Source organism: Stenella coeruleoalba (assembly GCF_951394435.1).
Source record: "Stenella coeruleoalba genome assembly, chromosome: 4".
In the NCBI taxonomy this organism is placed as follows: Eukaryota; Metazoa; Chordata; class Mammalia; order Artiodactyla; family Delphinidae; genus Stenella; species Stenella coeruleoalba.
This window is the reverse complement of record NC_137149.1, coordinates 43,431,328-43,454,463: the sequence shown is the minus strand read 5'-3', so window position 1 is coordinate 43,454,463 and position 23,136 is coordinate 43,431,328.

The window sequence follows — 23,136 nt, the reverse complement described above, 5'->3', positions numbered from 1 at the left end:
TCCATGTTTCAAGGGATTAGTAGTAGCCAGAGGTTAGGAATGATGGGGGTGGGAGTGGCGGTTGTGACTATACAGGGGTAGCACGAGAGAGACTTTTGTGATGGAATAATTCTGTATCTTGATTGTGGTGGGGAATTAGATGGATCTACACATGTGATAAAATGGCACAGAATGATACACATTGTACCAATGTCAATTTCCTTGTTTGATAACGTATTATAGTTATGTAAGATATAACCACTGGGCGGGCTTCCCTGGTGGCGCAGTGGTTGAGAGTCCACCTGCCAATGCAGGGGACACGGGTTCGTGCCCCGGTCTGGGAAGATCCCACATGCCGCAGAGAGGCTGGGCCCATGAGCCATGGCCGCTGAGCCTGCGCGTCTGGAGCCTGTGCTCCGCAACGGGAGAGGCCACAACAGTGAGAGGCCCACGTACAGCAAAAAAAAAAAAAAAAAAAAAAGATATAACCACTGGGGAAACAGGTAAGAACACTCAAGACCACTGTACTGTCTTTGCAATTTCTGTGACTATATAATCGTTTAAAAAAATTTTTTAAACAACAAAATAATAGAACCCCTTCCAGTGGAAAAACACTGACCCTCAGAAAGGTTAAATAACTTGCCCAAGGTAACAGAAGCATTATGTGACAAAGGCAGGATTCAAACCCCATCTGTTGACAGCAACGACCATGCTTTCCCATTTTGCTATGGTGCTTAACATGGTACCAGTCATTGCCCCCCTGTCCCATGTCCCCAGGCCGTAACATATAAAGAACTGGTCATCTGCTTCTTTTCTGAGTGTCCAAGCAACATATAACTAAGCACCTACTCTTCCATCTGGTTCCTTTAGACATTTACTCTCTTGCAAGCAAACACTCTAGATTTTACAAAAGACACAGAGATGTGAAAACTGTTATCACCGATGATCCTAATTCAAAGGGTTAAGGACAGGTCAACATATGAACATAGGGTAGTTTAATGTATATTTGGATCCCATTAACATGCCCTAGAATAATCAGCACATTCAATTGTGATCTGCAGCAGTCAGGCAAACCTTACATCTAGAACAACCACACTTGGCTTTGGGATTTCCCTCCACACTCATCCAGCACTCGGCTACCAAGTGTTCTACAAATTTCGCCTCGGAGGTAGATGGGCACATTCATATCCAGAGCAGTTTCTGTGATCACATGGCCCTGTCCTGCTGAGTTGGGCACCATCTCTTCACATCTTCCCTTTTCTTTAGTCCCATTTCCATTTTTCTGGTTTGCTATCCTACGCAAGGCACTGACCTGGACTTTGCAGAGTGTGGAGAGGAGCTTGAAGTGGATGAGATACAGGAGATTAAAGAACAAAGAAAAGGGTAAGATATGGTAGGAAAGACTTCATGAGATGGGCTTAAGAGTTCACAGATCCAACTCTTTTTCCCTGAAGGCATAACCTGGGCAGAGGAGAGGTTCTAAGCATCAGCTATATGGGGCCCCAATTCTGTCCACTTGAACAAATCCACTCCATATTCCTCTCTGTTATTTATCTAGCACTAAGGACACATTTCATGGTCAAGTCAAGACAAGCACAACAGTCCACTGTACATCTTTTAAAGTCTAAATAACACCATGGGGAGGATATCAAATATTCAGTGCATATTCACTCCTTAACAAAGACATACGTCTCCTTTTCTGCAAAGGCACAGTCGAGATAAGGATATACCAACCTACATGCATAAACAGAACACTGAGTATGGCAGCTGGCAGCTGGCAGCTGATTTATGGCTAGCTCAACATTTCTCTTTTTCCTTGACCTCCTGTTACCTCTCCTTCCACTCGCAAGAAGCACAGGCCCACCTGAGGTCAGTCCCCACAGCCTCCTACCCAAACCTGGACACACCCAGCGCAGAAGAGCTTGGCCCGAGGCCCCCGCCAGGCTTGCATGCTCTTCTGTTTCTCCAAGGTAGGAGTAGCTCACCCTCAAATTAGAGTGGTAAGATCTGAGTCTCAAATCTGTGCTTTAAGTGGGCAAGTAGAGGAAACAGGTTCCTGAGAACAGCATATCAGGCTGATCAAACTTAAGGAAAGGAGATGTTTGCTCTTCTAAGACACAACCTCTCCACTGACTCACACTGCACTCCTGAAGTTGCCTCATTTCCTCAAGAGCAGAAGCTGGCTATCCATCTGCTGAGAACATAGTAGATATTAGGGAATGCTGTTTCACCCAAATACTTTATGCCCTTGGCTATATTCATATACTACTTTTACCATTATTTTCTTAACATAGTTTAATTGACCATAAATAGATGCATAGTCCTAAGCAATCATATCTTTGTAACCACTGCTTGATGTTCCAATTCTGTGTTTTCATACTCATTAAAATAAACACATGACTGTTAAAATAAGAAAAGGTAATTGTCCCTCTATCACCTATGGTCATCTGGTTTACCATCGGGGATGTCCAGACCCACTTTGGGAATTGCCTTCCGAGGCTACAGTTCTGATTATCACAGGAGAGGTCTGAATCTGCAAGAAGGAAGGGAGATGTGGTTCAGGCTCAATGAGGAAAACACAATGTAGCAAGATACATGCAATTAAAACATGTCAGAGAACAGCAGGAAGCACACATTCAAAGGTTTTTAATGTAGAGATAAAAGAGCTAAGCTGATCCCTGGAGGGGCAAGTGTGTCCATTCTGGGCTTGTTTTTCTGAGCCAATGAGTAAATTGTTGTTTGTATTTGAAGAGGAGTATTGGTTTCTCTCACTTGAAAAAGGAAGATGAAAAGCATTCTACGTGAGTCTTCTGTTTCAACTAGATGGAGAGGGCATTCTCCTTGAATTTCCATCAACTTGTGTTCTTTTGTTCATAGTTTTTGGGTTGTCAGTTGAAAGAATTGATGGTGTTTTGTTGTATATATCAGAATGTATCCAAGTGATATAAGTTTAATGCCACCTGAATCAACCCATAAAGAAAAAACCATGGAATACTACTAATTTGTGAAGTTCCAAACTCAATCTTTTCTGTGTTGGGGAACCAACATTTTAACTAAAGTTTTCAAAATATGCTTTAAGTCATAAATGGTCTTTTCTCAAAGTATTGGGTCAGAACCCTTACCTTTCCCCAGAAGAGCATCTCGGTCATAAGTCTTAATGTTTTCCACACCATAAAGGGTGCATTAGCTCTGGGGAAAATGATAGACTGGCAATATTTGTTTTCGGTGACCTAACTCTGCTTTTGAAATACGGTCTCCAACCCTCATGATTCATATCCCATTTCTCAAGGTTGTTGGAAAAGCTCATCATCTTGACAAAGATAGTCACAGGAAAGGCTTTGACATCTCTTACCCCTTAGAAGGTAGTGCACCAGAGTTCCTCCTCCCTCCTCATGTTTGCAGGCTATGCCCTCACAGAAAGGATGAAGTGAGCAGCATGTTGGAAAGAGTGTTGTCTTTGGAGTGAGGAGAGTAGGGTTCGAATCCTAAGTGAGTTGTCTATCTCGGGGGAAGCCAACTTTCCTTCCCAACAGAGCCACTTGCCTGGTATTGAAATACTAGCCATTGAAATACTTTGCATTCATTATAAATAGTAGCTGCCTCAAGCTTTCTGGGGGCACCTTCTTAACCCCAGAAGGGGGTTTGTGTCGCAGCCTTCTTAACTCTTTCTGGGACCAGCTCTTCTAAATGGTCAATGCCTGTGCTTCTCTGATGGTTAAATATTTTGAATATCCTTCTTGTTCTTAAGCCTCTGTGTCCTAATCTGTATAATGGGGCTATTATGGTGAAAGAAAAAAACTGAACATGCCCAATATTTAGTAAACATTTAGTAAACAATCAACAAATGCTAACTGCTTTTACTCTTCATGTCAAACGGATTTAGGCTTAAATCTGAGAGACCTTTCTTCCCCACCAATCTGAATAAGCGTTTCCAAGCCCAGGACTCAAAAGACACTCCCGTATAGCAAACAAACACTTATACACACACACATGTTGTAGGGTTTTTGTCACAACTACTTTGTAGCCAAAATATCAGAGGGTCCTGCTCACGTCGCAGTCCTTGACATTAGGCAAACATGGTGATATCCTTGAAAATACAGACTTCCATGATACCGAGTCTCACCTGCCTGGTGCTTCCCTTCCTGCCTCCAAGCTCCCTTTCATGGGCTGTCAGTTCGATGCTGCAGCCTGTTTGAGCAAGTTGATTAGGGCCTGAGGGAGCAGCTGGGCTCTGCCGTAGACTAACGAGGAGGGGGCAAGGCTGCTGAAGGCTGGGAAAGCCACCTTCTCTTTCCTCTTCAAAATATGTGCTGGGGTGGGGGGGAAAGACCATTTTTGCTCAGTTTTGCAGTTTTCTAATGTCCCCCAGTCATTTGAGCTGGAAAGTTTAAATCCGAGATTATGCCATAAACGGCATTTTTTCAATTAGCCTATTTTAATTGAATAAATGTTCTTCTTTGTCTTGAAGGGAAAACACGATGCAGAGTTCATTGCAAAAGGATGTTGCCTTGATTGAGGGTAATGAAGACTCTCTGTTCAAATACACCGTATCAGGACTAGAAAGCTAGATAGGGCTTATCCTTTCAAATCGCCTCCAAAAATCAAAGAGCTCTCACCCTAATCTGTATTTTTCAAAATAAAGCCTAAATAGAGGCTAAATAAATAAATAATCTGTTTGTATTTTCTCTCCTTAAATATTCTTTTCAAACTCTAAAGCGAGTTTTTACAGATTTTACCTGTATTGAAACATTGAAGGTATTAAGAAGGAGGTTTGGTGGGCTGAGGTGGGGTGGTGGAGGTCTCCTCTCTTGAGAAGGGACCAGCATTGTCAGAATACTGGAAGGGTACTTTGAGCTCTCTCGCACATCCAAATTTGCCATTGGGTTATAAAGCGTTTCCACTTATTTTAAGAAAATGTGGTTTAGTTTTCATCCATTAAAAATATTGTTTAGGGGCTTCCCTGGTGGCGCAGTGGTTGAGAGTCCCCCTGCCGATGCAGGGGACACGGGTTCGTGCTCCGGTCCGGGAGGATCCCACATGCCGCGGAGCAGCTGGGCCCATGAGCCATGGCCGCTGGGCCTGCGCGTCCGGAGCCTGTGCTCCGCAACGGGAGAGGCCACGGCAGTGAGAGGCCCGCGTACCACAAAAAAAAAAAAAAAATGATGAGATCCTACTGGACTATGGTGAGTCATAATCTAATGACTGGCCATGTAGAGAGACAGAGCCAAGGAGACCAGAAACACAAGGAGGAAGGCCATGTGAAGACAGAGGCTGGAGCAGAGTTATGCCGCCACAAGCCAAGGGATGCCAAGGATTGCTGGCAACCACAAGAAGTAGAAGAGGCGAGGAAGGATTCTTCCCTAGCGCCTTCAGAGGGAGCACGGCCCTGCTGACACCTTGATTTCAGACTCCTGCCCTCCAGGAGTGAACAAATTTATGTTAAATCACCAAGTTTGGTTACACTAGCCCTAGGAAACTAATATACACCTCAATTCCTAGGGTTCAACAAGTACAAAAGAGGATAAGACTGCCCACCTTTTTGTGGGAACAAGACAACATATCCGAGGCTCCCGAGCAGGTCGAAGTAAAACTACCTTTGAGGGCTTCCCTGGTGACGCAGTGGTTGAGAGTCCGCCTGCCGATGCAGGGGACACGGGTTTGTGCCCCGGTCCGGGAAGATCCCACCTGCCGCGGAGCGGCTGGGCCCGTGAGCCATGGCCGCTGGGCCTGCGCGTCCGGAGTCTGTGCTCTGCAACGGGAGCCTGTGCTCTGCAACAGTGAGAGGCCCGCGTACCGCAAAAAAAAAAAAAAAAACAAACAAAAAAACAAAAACCTGCCTTTGAAAGCCCCATCTGGTGTAAGTGGGGTTCTGCACTGCAGTCTCGCTGCCCTCCCATATCTGCATCTTGTTCCTCACATCCATCTCTCCCGATTTCCCCCAGAGCATTTTTAGCTCCTCGGATTCTCTCTAACCTCCCAGTCCTTCCAAGTCACAGGACCGGGAGGTGCAAATTGGAAACCCGAGCACAATCCCTGATCTCCCACTGATCAACTCTGCTTTCACGAGGATGTTGGGAGGTATCCGTGAGCGCATTGGCACATTTGCAAATCAGGAACAGGAATATGAACCCCATATGGTTTGGGAGAGTTTTCCATGAAGTGATTTATGTTAAAATCCTGGCATCTAATAGTTCCTTGATAAAATTTAACTTCCCTCATTTCCCTTCCCAAGAGACAAACATACTGTGAATCAAAGATTGTGAGAAAATAAGTGTAGAGAAGCCAGACAGAAAAGAGAAGATTAGGAATCCCTGAGGACCGAGATGGACCCTATCATGGGCCAGGCATTCTGCTAAATCCTTTATAAGAGCCAGTGAATCCTCACCCGTACTCCATAAAGCAGATGCCATTGTCTCCCCAGTTTTCTGAAAAGAACCTAAGCTTAGGGAAGGGGTTATCAACCCAACACTATTGACATTTTGGACCAGATAATTCTTTACAGTGCAGGGCTGTCCTGTGCCATTGTAGGATGTTTAGCAGATCCCTGGTCTCTATCCACTAGATGTCAGTAATACCCCCTCTCCCAGCAGGAACAACCAAAAATGTCTCAGACATTGCCAGATCTCCCCTGGGGGGCAAAACTACCCCAGTTGAGCACCACTGGTTTAGAGAGATTCAGTTACTAATTCAGCATCACAAAGCCAGTACAACCTAGGGTTTCAAAACCCATTCTTTGTTTTTTTTTTTTTTTGCGGTACGCGGGCCTCTCACTGTTGTGGCTTCTCCCGTTGCGGAGCACAGGCTTGGGACACACAGGCTCAGCGGCCATGGCTCACGCGCCCAGCCGCTCTGCGGCATGTGGAATCCTCCCGGACCGGGGCACGAACCCGTGTCCCCTGCATGGGCAGGTGGACTCTCAACCACTGCGCCACCAGGGAAGCCCTCAAAACCCATTCTTGTCATTCATTAACAAGAATGAAAGAGAAGACAGAGACAACTGGCTTTTCCCCTGTTCCAGGGTTGCCCCAGTAACACTGACTTTTGATGAAAGCAGTAAGGGATGCTCTTTATACTCAAACCACACCCTAGGACAGAATGACACAAGGGTAGAGGGCCTAAATCAGGAAGATTTCTCACAAGTGTCAAGTTAGGTGATGAAGACACACTAATCTCTCCTTCCACAGTAATTGAATTTTTAGATGATCTCATGGTCAATTGCAACAAAGTCATCCATGCCCAGCATTCCTTGTAGCTAGACGTGACCATATGATGCAGATCTGGACAATGGATGTAAGTGCAAGTGATACAAGCACCTTCACAAGGTCACATGCTCAAAAGGAAGGCATATGCCTCCCCCTTAATCGCTCCTCCATCATGATGCTGCAGCTGGATACATGGTGAGCAATCTGAGACCATGAAAAAAAGGACAGCACCCTAGAGATGGCAAAGCAAATGAGACAGAAGCTGCCTGGACCCTGACAACTTTGCAGAGCAGAGCTTTCTGGCCACCTTGGCTTTACACAAGGCAGAACTAAGCTTCCATGTTTTTTCAGCCACTTTCTTCTTGGGTGTCTGCCATAGGCAGCTGAGGCAATAGCTATATCTCTCTGTACAAGGTGAAAATGCCTTCAGAACGATACATTAGACCTTCTGACATTAGCATTTAATAGGGCCCAACCTTGACCCAAGCAATTACTCAACTGTTGACTCCTGGCCACCGATGCAAAGGGCTGCACATCTGAGTTGGCAGACATAGGCTTTGGCATTGAGTTGGCCAAGTTCAAATTTCTGCCTTCTATTCAAAGCTGTGTGACTTTAGGCAAGTTACTTGATCTTTTTATGCTTTAGTTTCTGTTGTTCTAAAATGGGGATTGTAATTGTACCTATTTCAGGATTTTTTTGTGTGGACTAAATAAGTTAGTATATATGAAGCACTTACAACAATTCGTGGCACAGGTAGTAACCAGTCAACAAATATGGCCCACCATTATTTCTCATATACTGTAATTTAGAGAGAATAGAAAGACCTCTTTTATAAACTTTCCTATCTACATTCAACAAAAATAGAACCTGAGACAAGGATTTAGGAACAGACAGTTTATCTGGGAGATGATCCCATGAAGCCCAAGTGAGGAAGAGGGGAAACAGAGGCAAGGAACGGAGAAAATCCAGTGGGGGTGCATTAGAGTGTGAATAACCACTTCGGGAAGCTGACTCAGCCCTACTGGGGATGCTCTAAAGAGTAATATAGAATAGGCCTTAGCATTGCCCCACTGGGAGCAGGGGCTCTGAGGTAATTATCCATTCTCTTCACCCTTCACTAGTTCCATTCTTCCAGGTTGTGTCTGACATCTGGGAGCAAGCTCCTGAGTTTCGGAAAAAGTCATCAGGTACAGCAGACGAGAGAGGCAGCTACTTGAGATGCGACAATGTCAGTGCTCTGGCAAGTCTTCTGGGACCGCCAGTTTACTCAGGTGGGCCAGAGGATATGTGGGCAAAATATCAACAGTGTCTGCTACTCAGAGACTTCTTGCTGGATTTTGTTTAGGTTGCCAAGGCAAAGAGACAAAGCTAGTCTTTCTAAGGAAAGAGACTAATTAGACACCATCCCAGTTTGTCCAGTGGTTTGTCTTCTGGATTCATAAGATCCGTCGTCTTATATCAAGGTTTCTTACGAAAATCAGAAGGGTCATGGAAAAGCTTCTGCTTCATTATGTTTCAGCAGAATTAATCAAGACCATTGGCAGCCATGTGGCTAACGAGCCATTGAGGGCCATTCAGGCTTCCTGGGCGCTTCCTGAAACAAGTTTCCAAAAAACACCTTTAGCTTTAATACATATGGAGAAGGACTTGTGGATTGGGAAACAGTTTGACAAGAGCAAAATTAACATAAACAGACATGAAAATGTAACAGTTGAGGCAAAAGGAAGAAAATCTGCCTGGTGTGCTTTCCAAGACACTGGATTCTCCGGCAGAGGAAAGGAGAGTGTCTACTATGTGCAGGCACCGTGTTAGACATTTTACAACCACTATCTCATTTGGTCCTCAAAGAGCCCTTTTCAGGAAGAACTGCTGTTTTCACACCACAGATGAGATAACCATGGCTTAATGAGGTGATCTGCCCAAGATCACATAGTAAGAAAAGTCAGCATTCACATCCTGCCCATTCTATCTCCAACTTGCCTGTGCTTTCCTGGGTTTTCTTACTCCTGCCTGTGTACCAGAATTATTTATATTAAAGTAAGTTTCCCAAGCCTATTGAATCAGTCTCTGAAACCAGGCCTAGAAAATGTCGGTTGTAAATTTCCCCAGGTAATTCTAATCAGTCACATTTCATAACATCTGTTCATGATACATTTTTCCCCCCGCCGGATGTTTCTGTAGTCAGAGAGGTGAAATTGAAAAAAAAAAAAAGACTGTAGAAAGAGCTGATTTAAAATCAGTTAACATCAGAGGTGTGTCCAGACCAGATCCTGCAGCAAAAAAGTATGCCCTAATTCAAGAAATGGCAAGCATCTTGTGTAAAGGGTCAGATGATAAATATTTTAGTCTCTGTCACAACTACTCCACTCTGCATTTGTGAAAGCACTCATAGACAATATGTAAAAGTGAGAGGGCCTGGGATCCAATAAAACTTTATTTATAAAAACAGGCTATGGGCTGAATTTGGCCCACGGGTCATAATTTGCTGTCCCTGCTTTAATGGCAGATGCTTCTTGGAAGTGTCTTGGGCAATTGGATATTTTCTGATGATAGAATACCACTCCGAAAGGAAAATTTTCTTTGTTTACATTCATGTCCACAAGATTAAGTTTATATTCATGCACATAAAAAGAATAGACCACTATATAGATACTCTGGTTTTGTTGGCTGACTTAATATTTGATGTGAATCATGTACAATCAAATAGGCCATAGTACCAACCATGGCAAGATTTTATTGAATAAATTGTCTATGATTGAATTAATTAGGGTTAAAAAATGTTCTCAGATTCTAGTTTCAGAAACACTGGGGCTTCTTGGCAAAGACCTACTTATTTCAAACCATGAAAGCAGCTCTTTTGCCCCTTCCCTGTTTGACCATTTCTTTTTCCCTGTAAGCTTAAAAGAACCTAATTATAGGAATGAGATCACTAGGCAACATTTAACCTAGCTCCTGACCTATGCTCTACTGGAGGCACACAATATCTTGCCTAACCTGTTGATTCTTTCCCTAGATTAAAAAAGTAGGAAAGAAGAATTAAGCAGTTAAAATTACTAGTTCTCTACCTCTAGCAGCCCCTTAGCAATCCTGCAGACAGACCACAAAAGGACGAGATAAAATCTCAAGAAAGATCATGAGGAGTCAGCCAGCCTGTACGCAATGGAAAATGACACAGAGCTTGATCTCCTGACTTGGTGGTTCACTGAGACGCTTTCCCCTTTTTCCCTTTAAAAACTGACAGGCTTAGCAGACTCTTTGGAGTTGGTTTTGGGGACATGAGTCAGCCTTCTCCCCAAATTGCCGGTCTTCTGACTAAAGCAACTTTCCTTTCTACCAACACTTGCCTCTCAAGTATTGGCTTTTGAGTGGTGAGCAGCTGAAACTGAGTTCGGTAACAACCAGAAGAATCTTCACAATTTGGAGGATTGAACAGAGAGACAATAGACTTTGCTCTTGTAAGCTCTGGATGACTGGGAACAAACACTTAATCCTTCTCCACCTTATGCCTTACTTTTCTCATTGGTAAAATGAGGCATTTGATTAGACTCATTCAATCTTTTTTCTTGCTGACCCTCACGCAGCTGATGCTAAACAGGAAGGTTTAAGAAGACAGGTCAGGACATGACAAAGGGAAATCTACTTAAAGAATAATATGGATTGAGATCATCTGTTTTACAGGATATAATTTCCTCACTTTCAGCCTTCTTTCCATTACAGAAGCCCTTCCCTTCATTACATCCATTCTCCAGAAGAGCCTTTGTAAATACCTAGACTCCTCAAGGCTGGGCTACAAGAGGAAAGAAAAGAGGATATCAGAGTGAAGCTACCAACAACCCACAGATTTTTCAACAACTAGAGCTAACTCTCCAGATGGTAGGGTCATTCTTGCCCCAAAGAGTTCCAGTGGGAGAAACTTATGGTATAATAGTGTTTTACACATACATACATGTTATATATATATATATATATATATATATATATATATATATATATATATATAAAATAAGATTAGTGCTAAATGGAGCTACTAATCCATTTGAGCCTGGTTAGGCTGGGAAGAAGACTCTAAGGTCTCTTCTGACTCAAAGTCTGTGATTCTGGAGCACACAGTGGGTAACACTGTATTTCCAACTCTGACATTGGCAACAAAGGCTAATATGTTGGAATTCCTGGTTTCCTCTTAGCTATCTAATTCAAAAGAGAGGAGCACACAAAAGAAGTTCACTTTTGAGAATCTATCCTAATAAAGGGTGTTCTAAGCATCTTACATTTCTTTTCAAAATACTCATCTATAGAACTACCTACTCATTTATTTAATTGAACTCTTCTTGATGCTGTTTTTATTTTCACCTCATGGTACTTTGTGTGGTAACAACGATATTCTCAGGTCTTTGAAGAGTGTTCCTTTCCAGGCTGGGGCTTGCAGTGTTGTGTAGACAGCATTTGACTCTGAAGGCTGGTTGGGCTCTACCTCCCTCCCCACTGTGCTCCCTGCTTCATTCTATCACAGCCCTCACTACTGGGCATTGCAATTACTTTTTTTAGTAGGTTTGATTTTCCTCATAATACTGAGGTTCCTGAAATATCTTATTGCTTTGTTTTGTATATCAAATAAAAATATAACTCAGGGCTTTCTGTACACAGAGTGTTGAGAAGGTCAATTGCAACCATCATTTGGATGTCTTCTATAATTCCCAGGAGATTGTAAACTGTCAAGAACATTCAAGGAGGCCCTTCTCCTTCTTCCTCTTTTTCTTTTAGATTTTTTTAAAGTCTTTATTGAATTTGTTACAATATTGCTTCTGTTTTGTGTTTTGGTTTTTTGGCCCCAAGGCATGTGGGATCTTAGCTCTCTGACCAGGGATCGAACCTGCACCCCATGCGTTGGAAGACAAAGTCTTAACCACTGGATCACCAGGGAAGTCCCAAAGGAGGCCCTTCTGATCTTTTGTCCACAGGCCACAATATTCCTTTAGGCAGGACTCTGCAGTGTCTACTCCAGTCTTGAGCTCCAGGTCTTTACAGGTGCAAATTTAATAAATTTGCAGAGGAAACCAGATATTGAAGGACAAAGAGTGATCTCCCATAATGCTCATCAGCTATTTCTTAATTTTCCAGTTTTAGACATTACCTTCCTTCTAGGAATTTAGCTCTCATTTTCCCTATATACATGTGTACACACACACACACACACACACACACACACACACACACACTAACCTTTCCCTCTCTTTATCTCTCCAATGTAGTTATACAGCAATATTTGATCTACTATGTATTTAGTATTTATCAGACTGATTTGTGTAAATGTTATTCATAGCTTATTAGTTTTCTCTTCTGAAATTTTTTTGTTTTCTCTCAAGTTAATAATGGCCTTACATTGAATCTGCTTAATTTTCTATGCACTCATCAAAAATTCCTTTCCAAACCCCATGGGAATCCCAACACATTCATCAGTTGTTTCTCTGTTGGAAACCCTCTTCCAAAGCTCTTTGCATTTCAGCTTTCTCTGGACGTGGTGTTTTCTGAGCCTGCTGCAAAACCATCCCCCCCAGATGTCTCTTCCAATGATCCTGGGAATCCCTTCCCTACTCTGCTGTGCTAAATTCACTCTTTGCAGAATCTCATGTCTCCCAGCTTCTAATTATACTCCATTTTTGTTGAAAATCACATCCTTCTGAGAAAGGAGCTATGATAAGGGGGATTTTTGAGAGATATTAAATGGCTGAAAATGTCTTTATTCTTGTACCACATTTGAATAATCATGTGTTAGATATAGAACCCTGGGATGGAGGTAATTTTCCCTCTGAATTTAAAGTTGCTCCTTGGTCACCTGGCTTCCAGAACTGCTGTTGAGAAGTGTGATGTCATTCTGATTCCTAACATTCTGTAAGTGCATTGGTTTCTCTCTTTGGAAGATTTTTGGATCCTCTTTTTATCTCCAGTATTCTGAAATTTCATTCTAATATGCTTTGATCAAGGTCTCTTTTTTTTTAGTTCTTAGTATTGTCTTTAAAATCTGGGAAATTTTCTTATTTTTATTTTATTTTATTTTATTAAAATAATTTTTATTATTTTATTTTCATGGTTTCCTCCCCTCATTCTCCTTGATTCTCTCTCTGGAACTTGCCTCTGCTTTTTACACTTTCTTTGTCTCTTTGTTCTACTTTCTGTGAGATAGCTTCAACTTTACATTCCAACTGTTTTATTGACTTTTTAATCTGTCTAGTATCATTTTTTTTAATCTTCAGGGGTTCTTTCAATTCTGAATATTCCTTTAAAATCCTTTCATGGGTATAATATCTTGCCTTACCTTTCTAAGGAGTTAGTATTAATTGCTGTGTTGTTGTAAATTTTCTTCTATTTACTGCATTGTTTCCTTTTCCTCTGGGATTCTTTTTAATTGTTTATTTAGGTGCCTATTTTTCTTACTAGATGTCAGATGATCCTCAGTTGTCTGTTCATATTTGGAAGTGAGGCATTAAAAAGGTGCCCGGGATCTCTGTGTATGGTCAGGTTTACCAAGTAATGGATTTCACCATAGAATGACAGGAATTGGACCTGGCCATTATTAGGGACCTCTCCCCCCAACTATTTGTATCTGCAGATTTTTTTTCTTGGGCTAGCTAGTTTCTACCCAGAGAATACTCCAATCCCCCATCAGGGGCTATAAACTTGCCTGCGAACATTCTTAGCACAGCTGGAGGCTGAGAATTTCATAGTTGAATAATGTAGATTCCCACTCAATCTACATTTTTCTATTTTTATAGTGCTCCTATCTTTTCATATCTTATGTCTCAGATCCCAGAGTCTACAGTCCATCTGGTTTAACCTCTGCTTAGAGTAAACCTCCAGTTTTCTACCAGTGGAGCAGGACAGTTCCTACTTAGAGAAAAGATCTGGGCTCTTCCCGCTTCCATGAAGACTTTCAAGTACACATCCTGCTCTCAGCTCCTCGCATTCCCTACCTTCAGTGCTACCTGATGCCCTGAATTCCTTTCCAGGATTCTATAACATGCATCTGTTTTCCCCTTATCTTTACCCCAGCAGGCACTTAAGGTTCAGCTTTCTCAGTCACACAACTCAGTTACCAACAGCAAGTCTGCTTTTCAGCTTTTAAAGATGCATTGAGATCTCCCATTTGCTTTAGTCACCTCTCTCATCCTCTTGGACTCCATGGTTTTATGCTTTTTATCCCTTTACTGTTACTTTAGTTAGACTTGGAAAAGAAATGATATAAATACATGTATTTGATTTGTCCCGTTCAAGTTGAAACTTGCAGAAATATCATTTTTATTGGTTCCATAATGTTCATGAATAGATGCCTTATGTTTCCATAACCATTAACCAGTTGTTGGACAGTTAAGTTGGTGCCCATTTTTTCACCACCAGTAAAAACAGCACAACAGTGAATCTCTATGCATAAAGTTCTTTCTACCTTTGAAATTATTATTTTTAAGATAGATTTCTGGAAAAATAATTAATGATCAAATTCAAAGGTTTCTGCGATGACTTACAAAATAGTTTCATCAGGGAACATACCCACCAGTGGAGCAGGAGAGTGTCTGTCTCACTAGCGTGACCCTTGCAAATTGTTCCTCTTATTTTAAATCAAGGTCATGTTAGAATAGAGGGCTTTTCTTTGTATCTTTAAAAGCAAGACTTCCCTCCATGGAAGGAATCAAAGTGGAATCCTGAAGGGAGCAGCAGGAAGAATTACCTGAGCGGCATCCGAGCTGCCTTAAGGGACAGGCATCCTGAAATCAACAACGTACAGAAAACAAATACTGTTCTGGAAAGAAGAAGGAGCTAGTTTTACTTCACTTCTTTACTTCCTAATCAAGGTGAGATGCTGTTTAGGAAAGCAGATGCACTGTTTGGAGAGCTATTACAGGGTTTCCTGAATTTGGAAGCGATGTCTAGAGGAGCCTACAAAGACAGAAGCCTAAGTACCAGGAAAGCACAGGGTGAGGCGGGCAGAGCAGCAAGACGATGGCCTTGGGAGCCAGAGAGACACAGATGAGTGACAATATATTCCACCTCTGCCTCCTGGGACTCAGTTTCCTCATCTGTGCAATGGGAATACTGACACTCTCTGTGCAGGATTGTTATAAGACGTAAGAGAGAGAATGTTGGTGAAGGCTTCTTGCTCGGATTTCACTGGTGAAGCTGAATGATGTCTTTAGCTCCTTTCCTCTCCCTCCAAAAGGATGTTTAGATTTGCAAAAAAAAAAAAAAAAAAGCCAGAAGCCCCACTTGTTTTTCTTTTACATCAGAGCTTAGAATATAAATATCATTGATCCAGTGATTTCTTTCAATTTTTAAAAACCCCGAACTATAATAAGCTAATATCTTAAAGGGTTTGTATTTTCTTTCCCCTCTCCTGCTAAGAGGGAAAAGATTTTACCTACAAGCTCAAGATTTGCCGTCAGGTTTAGATGCTCTCAGGTTATCATGTGTCGCTGAGTTTGTTAGTTGGCTACCCCTATTTGTTTTCTGTTTTATATCATTTTGATATATATAGTGACTGAAGCAACAAGGCACAACACAATGGCAAGCAGGTGTTTCCTCTCAATCACTCAGAAAACCCCAAGGTTGATGAGCCAAGAGTGTTGGTAAAAGCTAGAATGTATATGGCTTAAATCAGATGTGGCCTTAAAAACCTCCTATTAAATTTCAAGTGAGTTATTTTAAAAGTAAACTGTAAGTCTACTATAGCAGAGAAGGCAGTATTTTATCAGGAAGCTTCTGGTAGACACCCAGATCACTCAAGCACAGCGAGGAAACTTGAAATATATACGGCCAGATTAGACACTATCACAGCCATAAAGATAATGGTGCATTTCCAAGACTAGCCATACTCCACGGACACCCAGGGGTTAACAGAGCTGGATGTGAAGGAAGCTATTAAGAAAGACAATTTATATGAGCAGTAAAAGACACTAACTCCTGGCATGTGATATGATAGATGGGCTTGTTGGAAGATTTATATGACTAATCCTGAACTGAGGTATAATATTCAACTGCTTTGCCAGCTATGGTCTGCTCAACAGTAAAATTTTGCAAAATCAAGATAAAATTTACATGTACATTTCACATATATGCTAATTTCTATGGTAGTGTATCTTGTATAGTGGCCTCTTAGCGAAAATTAACCGAAAATTCAGGAGGATTTGTCTCATTAAAGCAATAAATAGAGTAAGTGCTCTCCGTCTACTGCTTTCCTATACCCCTGCATCCTCTTGGTGGGCAAAACTCCCAGGAAGGGGTTTGTTTTTTATTGAATTAATTTATTTTTTATTGAAGTATAGTTGATTTACAATGTTGTGTTAGTTTCAGGTGTACAGCAAAGTGATTCAGTTACATATATACATATATATATGTGTGTATATATATATATTCTTTTTCAGATTCTTATCCCATATAGGTTATTACAAAATATTACAAAATAGAGTTCCCTGTGCTATACAGTAGATCCTTTTTGTTTATCTATTTTACACATAGTAGTGTGTATATGTCAATCCCAAACTCCTAGTTTATCCCTCCTTCCCCACTTTTCCTGCTTGATAACCATAAGTTTGTTTTCTTTGTCCTTCAGGAGAAGGGGTTTTGTAAAATCTTTCTACGTAGCTTTACGTGTAGGTTCCTATATATGGGCATAAAGTGAGGAAGATGGCCATGGCAAGAGGGTGGGAGGAGAGAGGATGTGAGAGAGGGAAGGAGGGAGAGAGGGAGGATGGAAGGTATGGAGGGAGGGAAAGGGGAAAGAAGGAAAAAAAGAAAGACGTATCCACTAACATATAGCTAGAAATGTCTGCTGCTACCTCCCAGACCCTTGAAATCTTAATAAGAGTGGAACATTTATTTTGTAACCTATAAAAATTGCAAAGCTTTCTGCCAGTATTTCAAGACTTTGGGGGACCAGTTTCCTTCTTGTGGCTTTCTGTGCCTTTAGCATCCAGCGTCTGCATCTTCATCCAGAGGTGAAATGTGAACTCATGCTCCACTGCAGCAGTGCTGACACAGCAAAAACTCACACAGAATCGGGGTGCATGTGGATCCTACACGTTATTGAGTATTTGGAGGGGAGCCGGGGGAGACGGAGAATGGGTTTGCATCATGGAAAAACAAACCATTTTAAACTGAACGTTAGAACAATTTTGTTTTTTAAATCTCCTTTGGCCGTTTCAGCGCCACAGAATTGTCACTATTCACCCCACTGCCTGCCAAGGCGCTCACTGGCTTCTCTTTTGTTTTTCTCCCTTCTCACAATCCTTCTGCCCATGCTTAGATCTTTCACTGTCGCATATGACAACCCTGTCCTCTCCATCCCTGACTTCCAAAAGTGACCTGAGGCCAGGTATACACATCCAAACCCATCATATCAGACAAAGTCCTTGCTTCCCTGGAGGCAGATGCCCCACAAAATATTATGCTCTTCCCAGCCCAGTGAGACAGCCGGCCTGGCTGGCTGATATCCAGTCTCAGCAAAGCCAACAAGCCACACATAGCAGCCCCACTCCGCCCAAAACACTGACGGGTAGCTGCTGGCTGCATCCCCTGGCTTCTCTGTTACCCATGCTTTCTCATCCTGCCTTGCCCCTCAGCCCCAGGACACCAGTCTCCTCCTTCACACTCATGAACCATCTTTCTCCTATGACTTATATAGATCCCATGACCTCAAGCCATCCAGTCCAGTCTCGGTGTCCCTTGTAAACACATCCCAGCTGAGAAAATCAACTAGGCTGAATTCTAAACGTGCAGCTCTTAAAGAACTTTAAAGATGATTGGATTCACAGTCTATTCCCATGCTTCTTCTTTTTTTTTTTTTTTGTCTGCGTTGGGTCTTCATTGCTGCATGTGGGTTTTCTCAAGTTGTGGTGAGTGGGGGCTACTCTTCATTGCTGTGCACAGGCTTCTCATTGCAGTGGCTTCTCTTGTTGTGGAGCACGGGCTCTAGGCACATGGGCTTCAGTAGTTGCAGCACCCGGGCTCAGTAGTTGTGGCTCGCAGGCTCTAGAGAGCAGGCTCAGTAACTGTGGTGCACAGGTTTAGTTGCTCTGCAGCATGTGGGATCTTCCCAGACCAGGGCTCGAACCCATGGCCCCTGCATTGGCCGGCGGATTCTTAATCACTGAGCCACTAGGGAAGCCCTTCCCATGCTTCTTAAATTGATTTTTCCTTCTTTTTTCTCCTCTCCAGGACTCTCCCCCCCCCACTTTACCTGTATCTGTATCTACAACCCTCAGGTCAGCTCTCTGTTCAAATACATTCAAAGTCCAAAGCTCCGCAGCCCTTTTCTTCACTTTGTTTCCCTCCTTCGACTCAGATTTCTTTGTTTCTAAGCATTTTCCCACCTCTACCACCCCAAATCCCAGCAACTCATCAGGCAGCAAGAACTCTTCCAAGAAGGTGGGGGGGGAGTGAATAGGATGGTTACCCATCCCCCATTGGGTTTTTGTCTTCAGCATCTTTATCTCCTGGTCTCAGAGGCTTGGCTTCTTCTCTTAGCTCAACATCAAGGCTCTATGCCCTTCACAAAATCCATTAAACTAAGGTTCAAATCATTAGCAAAAGAACATTTCCCTTTCATTTTCTGAATTTAGAGAAGACGGGTCATTATGGAATACAATGTCCTATCTTGTCGTGCAGAAGAAACGTGGTGAGGGATTGAGGAAGGAGGCAAGTCGCTTGTTTATATGATTTTCCACTGGTGAGTATACTCACATTTGGCAGAAGATGAGGACCTTTCATAGGGGCTCTGAATCCTTGGGCAAGGGCTTCCTAACAACTACAAGTTGCTCTGCAGGGTGTGTCCTGGCTCCATGGGCAGGCCCAGAACATAAGAGCACGCTAGAGAAGCTTAGCAATGGAATGACGAAGTCTTCCCAGGGTGGTAAAGGGATGAAAGCGAGACAAAAGGACATCCTAGAAGAACGCACAGTTGAGCTGGTTCTTGAAGGATGAGATTACCAGGAATTAAAACTTGGGACCAGGTTACTGCGTAGAAAGGTAATTTGAGGGGAGAGGGGTATATGGGGGCAACAGATCCCACAGAATGGCTCACAGGTCCCACGTGTACTATATGGGCTTTCATGGGCTTCGTATGTTCCTGGACATTTGTCTGCTCCTGTCAATAGAGCCCTCAGGCAAGGCGGCTCAGGAGTCACCCTTATCTGGTCCCTCATGGCTCTCCCTGCCTATTTTTAGCAAAAATGTGCTCATTTGATGAAAATATGGAGAACTTTGATGGGTGAGTGTGTCAACCGAATGTGGTCCATCAAGTTTAATTTTGTAAATCATATTAGAATCAGTAGTGTTGATTTTAGAACTGGAAGAGGACTCGGCATGCATCTGGTCCTACTCTGCCCTAATCTGGCTTTGAAGATGGGCAGACCCTGTTGGAAACTCTACACTCCCACCTCCAGCCATGAGACCCGAGTTAAGTCATCACCTCCCTGAGCCTCAGTTTCATTACCTGTGCAGTGAGAACAATAACAGGCAATTCACAGTGTACCATGAAGATTCAATAGGATAATGGATGTCAATGGCCTAGCACAGTGCCCGGCACAAAAATAGACACTCACAAAAAATGGCGCACATGATCATGGTGCTACGGCCTTTTAAGATGTGAGATAACTGAGTGCCCATGAGATAATTCATCTGCCTTCCAATGAATACTCATTTAATCCATTCTTCCTAAAAAAAAAATTTTTAAGATGTGTTCTCTAAAGGAACTGATACAGTGGAAGTCAGCTCTCTGTAATCAGTCTCTTCCGTGATGTGGTTCTCTACTCCACAAGCAGAAGCAATGAGGTCTTGGGGCCCAGGACTCTTCCTCCAATTGCGGAACTGTGGCAGTATTGAGGAAATCACGAAGCAAGCTGCAACTTTCAAGGATTTTTATTGCAGTCTAAAAAGACACACTGGTCTGCCTGCAAAATCTCTATTGTTGCTTGCAGATAAGAACAAGGGTAAAGTTAGACCCAAGTCTTCATGAAACTACACCGAGAAATACAATCCTCACCTCCTAGAATTTCTCATGCAGAAAAGCCCTGTGAGCCCCCAAGGAGTGAGGAAGGGGGAAAGAAACTGATGTAGTAACGGGATCTTGCAGAGAATTGAACCTGATCCTGTGTCTTTCAACATCTCTCCAGGTCTACCAAAGGCTCTCACAACCTTTCAACCCCAGGCTGGGCTGTATTTTATTAAATGAAATGTATCCATCTCTCCATCACCCCTGGGGCTATACCCAGTGGAGTGCTGTGTGAGACTGAGCCCCTTCCTGAGCCTTCTTCCCAGAGAGACTCTTCATGAGGCAACACCAAGGGGGCAGCACAGAAATCACTGTGATGTGTGTTTTATTTAGTCGTTTGCACATTGTCTTATTTCATAAGGGAGTTAAAGCAGGTTTCAGCAATAATAATAATAAGTAAACAAACAAAAGAACACCCTACCACGGCCAAAATAGTTTCTATAGAAATAAGAATTGCACATTGAGACCAGCAAAAATGTAAATAGAGGAATTCAAGGTGGGGGAGGGGAGGGATCATCACAGGCCATCGACACCACCACAGTCATCCCAGAAGCATCTTCAAAAGTCAGGGTGCATGGTCACCCCTTCCAGTGGGCACCCTTTTTCCTCTCTGACTCTGCCTGCTGCTTTCTCTTGCCTTTGGGAGCCGGCAGTAGACACTGCAGTGTGGACAGGGGCTGTGGGTGCTCCGCCCTCTTGTAACTCACTGTGTGGCTTGAGGTAAGTTGCTTGCCCTCTCTGGGCTTCAGCCTCCTCATCTGTGAAATGAGAGAAAAGATTAAAAGAGGGGAGAGTCTTCCCTGGTGGCACAGTGTTTAAGAATCCACCTGCCAATGCAGGGGACACGGGTTCGAGCCCTGGTCCGGGAAGATCCCACATGCCACGGAGCAACTAAGCCCGTGCGCCACAGCTACTGAGCCTGTGCTCTAGAGCCCGTGAGCCACAACTCCTAAGCCCGCATGCTGCAACTACTGAAACCCGGGCACCTAGAGCCCATGCTCCACAAGAGAAGCCCCCACTCACTGCAACTAGAGAAAGCCCACGCACAGCAATGAAGACCCAGTGCAACCAAAAATAATAAATAAATAAATAAGTTTATTTAAAAAAAAAAAAGAATAAAAGAGGGGAATATGTCCTAACCCTTTTCCCCTCCCAACAGACACAGGAGAGGAAGAATGAAAGGACCTCCGCCTTCCTTCTCCACCCCTCACAGGAGGCCGGGGCAGCAGGTGCCTGTGTGTGGAGCTCCCGGCTTCCCGCTAAAGGAGGGGCAGCAACAAGGGTGGGCTGGCTGAGCTAACAGCCCTCTTGTGCTTCAGACCCTGCCTTTTTATTCTAAGAAGGATGGCGGGGAGCAGCGCTGTCCAATAGAAATTATGAGGGTCACGTAGGGATTTTAATTTTCTAGTAAACACTTAAAAGAGTAAGAAGAAACCAGTGAAATTAATTTTAATAATGTTTACTTAACCTAATATATCTAAAATATTATTTCACCATGGGATCAATATAAAAATTATTACTGATATATTTCACATTTCTCTGGTACCAAGTCTTCAAAATATGGTGTGTATTTTACACTTAGAGCACATGGCAATTGAGACTGGCCGTATTTCCGGGGATCAGTAGAGTAGCCACTTGGGGCTGGTGGCCACCATACTGAGTGAAGGCTTCTGTGCTCTAAGGGACAAAGGAGGAACAGTGTCTTGTTACTGGGGATTTAGGGGCCCCAGGACAAGGGGAGGACACAAGCCTTGAGGACATACCAGGGGCGGAAGCTGGGATCCACTCTGAGATATGACTCCAGACACAGGGAGATGGAGGTGATTCCAGAGGACTGAGTGAGAGTCCCTGAAGCATGAAATCAATCCAGTTGAGGCATGTCTCTGAGGTCCACTGGGAATGGAGGTACCTGAAAGGATATTGAAGGGGCAGCTTCGGACCCCTGCTTTATGTAGCAAAGGAGCATGACCAACACGGGCTGATGCCTTAAATCACCCACATGCACACACACAGTATTGGAGGGTTGGAGAAGGTTGGTAAGTTTAGTAGCTTTACTGCAGGCTCCAGTGGGTCACAGCTGGAGGTCACATCCATAGGACACTTGCCATCCCACTGGCTCCACCCACTGACTTTTCTATCATCATTTTGCCCTACCTCCCCACAGACTCCTGGGTCACAGCTGAGGTCTTCTCTGGTTTTATGCAAAACAGCTCCACCCACGTTCAGACCCTCTTTGAGGTCTGCCTTTCTAACCCATGAACTTTCCTGAAGTACTTCCTAAGAGAAGGTCTGGTCAATGATATTCTCTATCTTATATGTAAAGCAGAGGTGTTCTTATGGAAAGAGAAAAAGAGGGGGAAATGTGTGGGTGTGCTGAGCCTCCTGTAACATCAGTGGCTCTGAGTTGACTCTGCAGAGCCCCCTAGAGGTGGAGAATGCTTAATACCTACCTTGGATGGTGCCAGCCTCTGGTCTAAATACTCCCTACCAGGGCTGCATTATAACTTCCATGAATTCTAGATACTTTACCTTCATGTGCCCCTTCCCTCATAAAAACTAATGATAGTAATAATAATATAAAATTATATTTTATGACTGTGTTGTTATAAACATGAATATGTTAATATCATGTATTAAATACTTACTTCCCCCTAAAAGTTTATTTTTTTTTCCTTCTGGTTTTACAAGAAAGTAAAACATTATGTTGGACCCCTAATAATTAAGTCTGTGCCCCCTGGGCAGGTGCTTACAATATCTAATGGTAAAGTTGGCCCTGCTTCAGACATATACATTATTTAATATTCTTAACAACCCAGTGTACAGGTGAGGAAGCAGAGCAGAGAGAGACTGTTACCTGACCTGTCACACAGTAAGTGATGGATTCAAACTGAGACCACCTGGCCTAGTGCCCTAGTCAT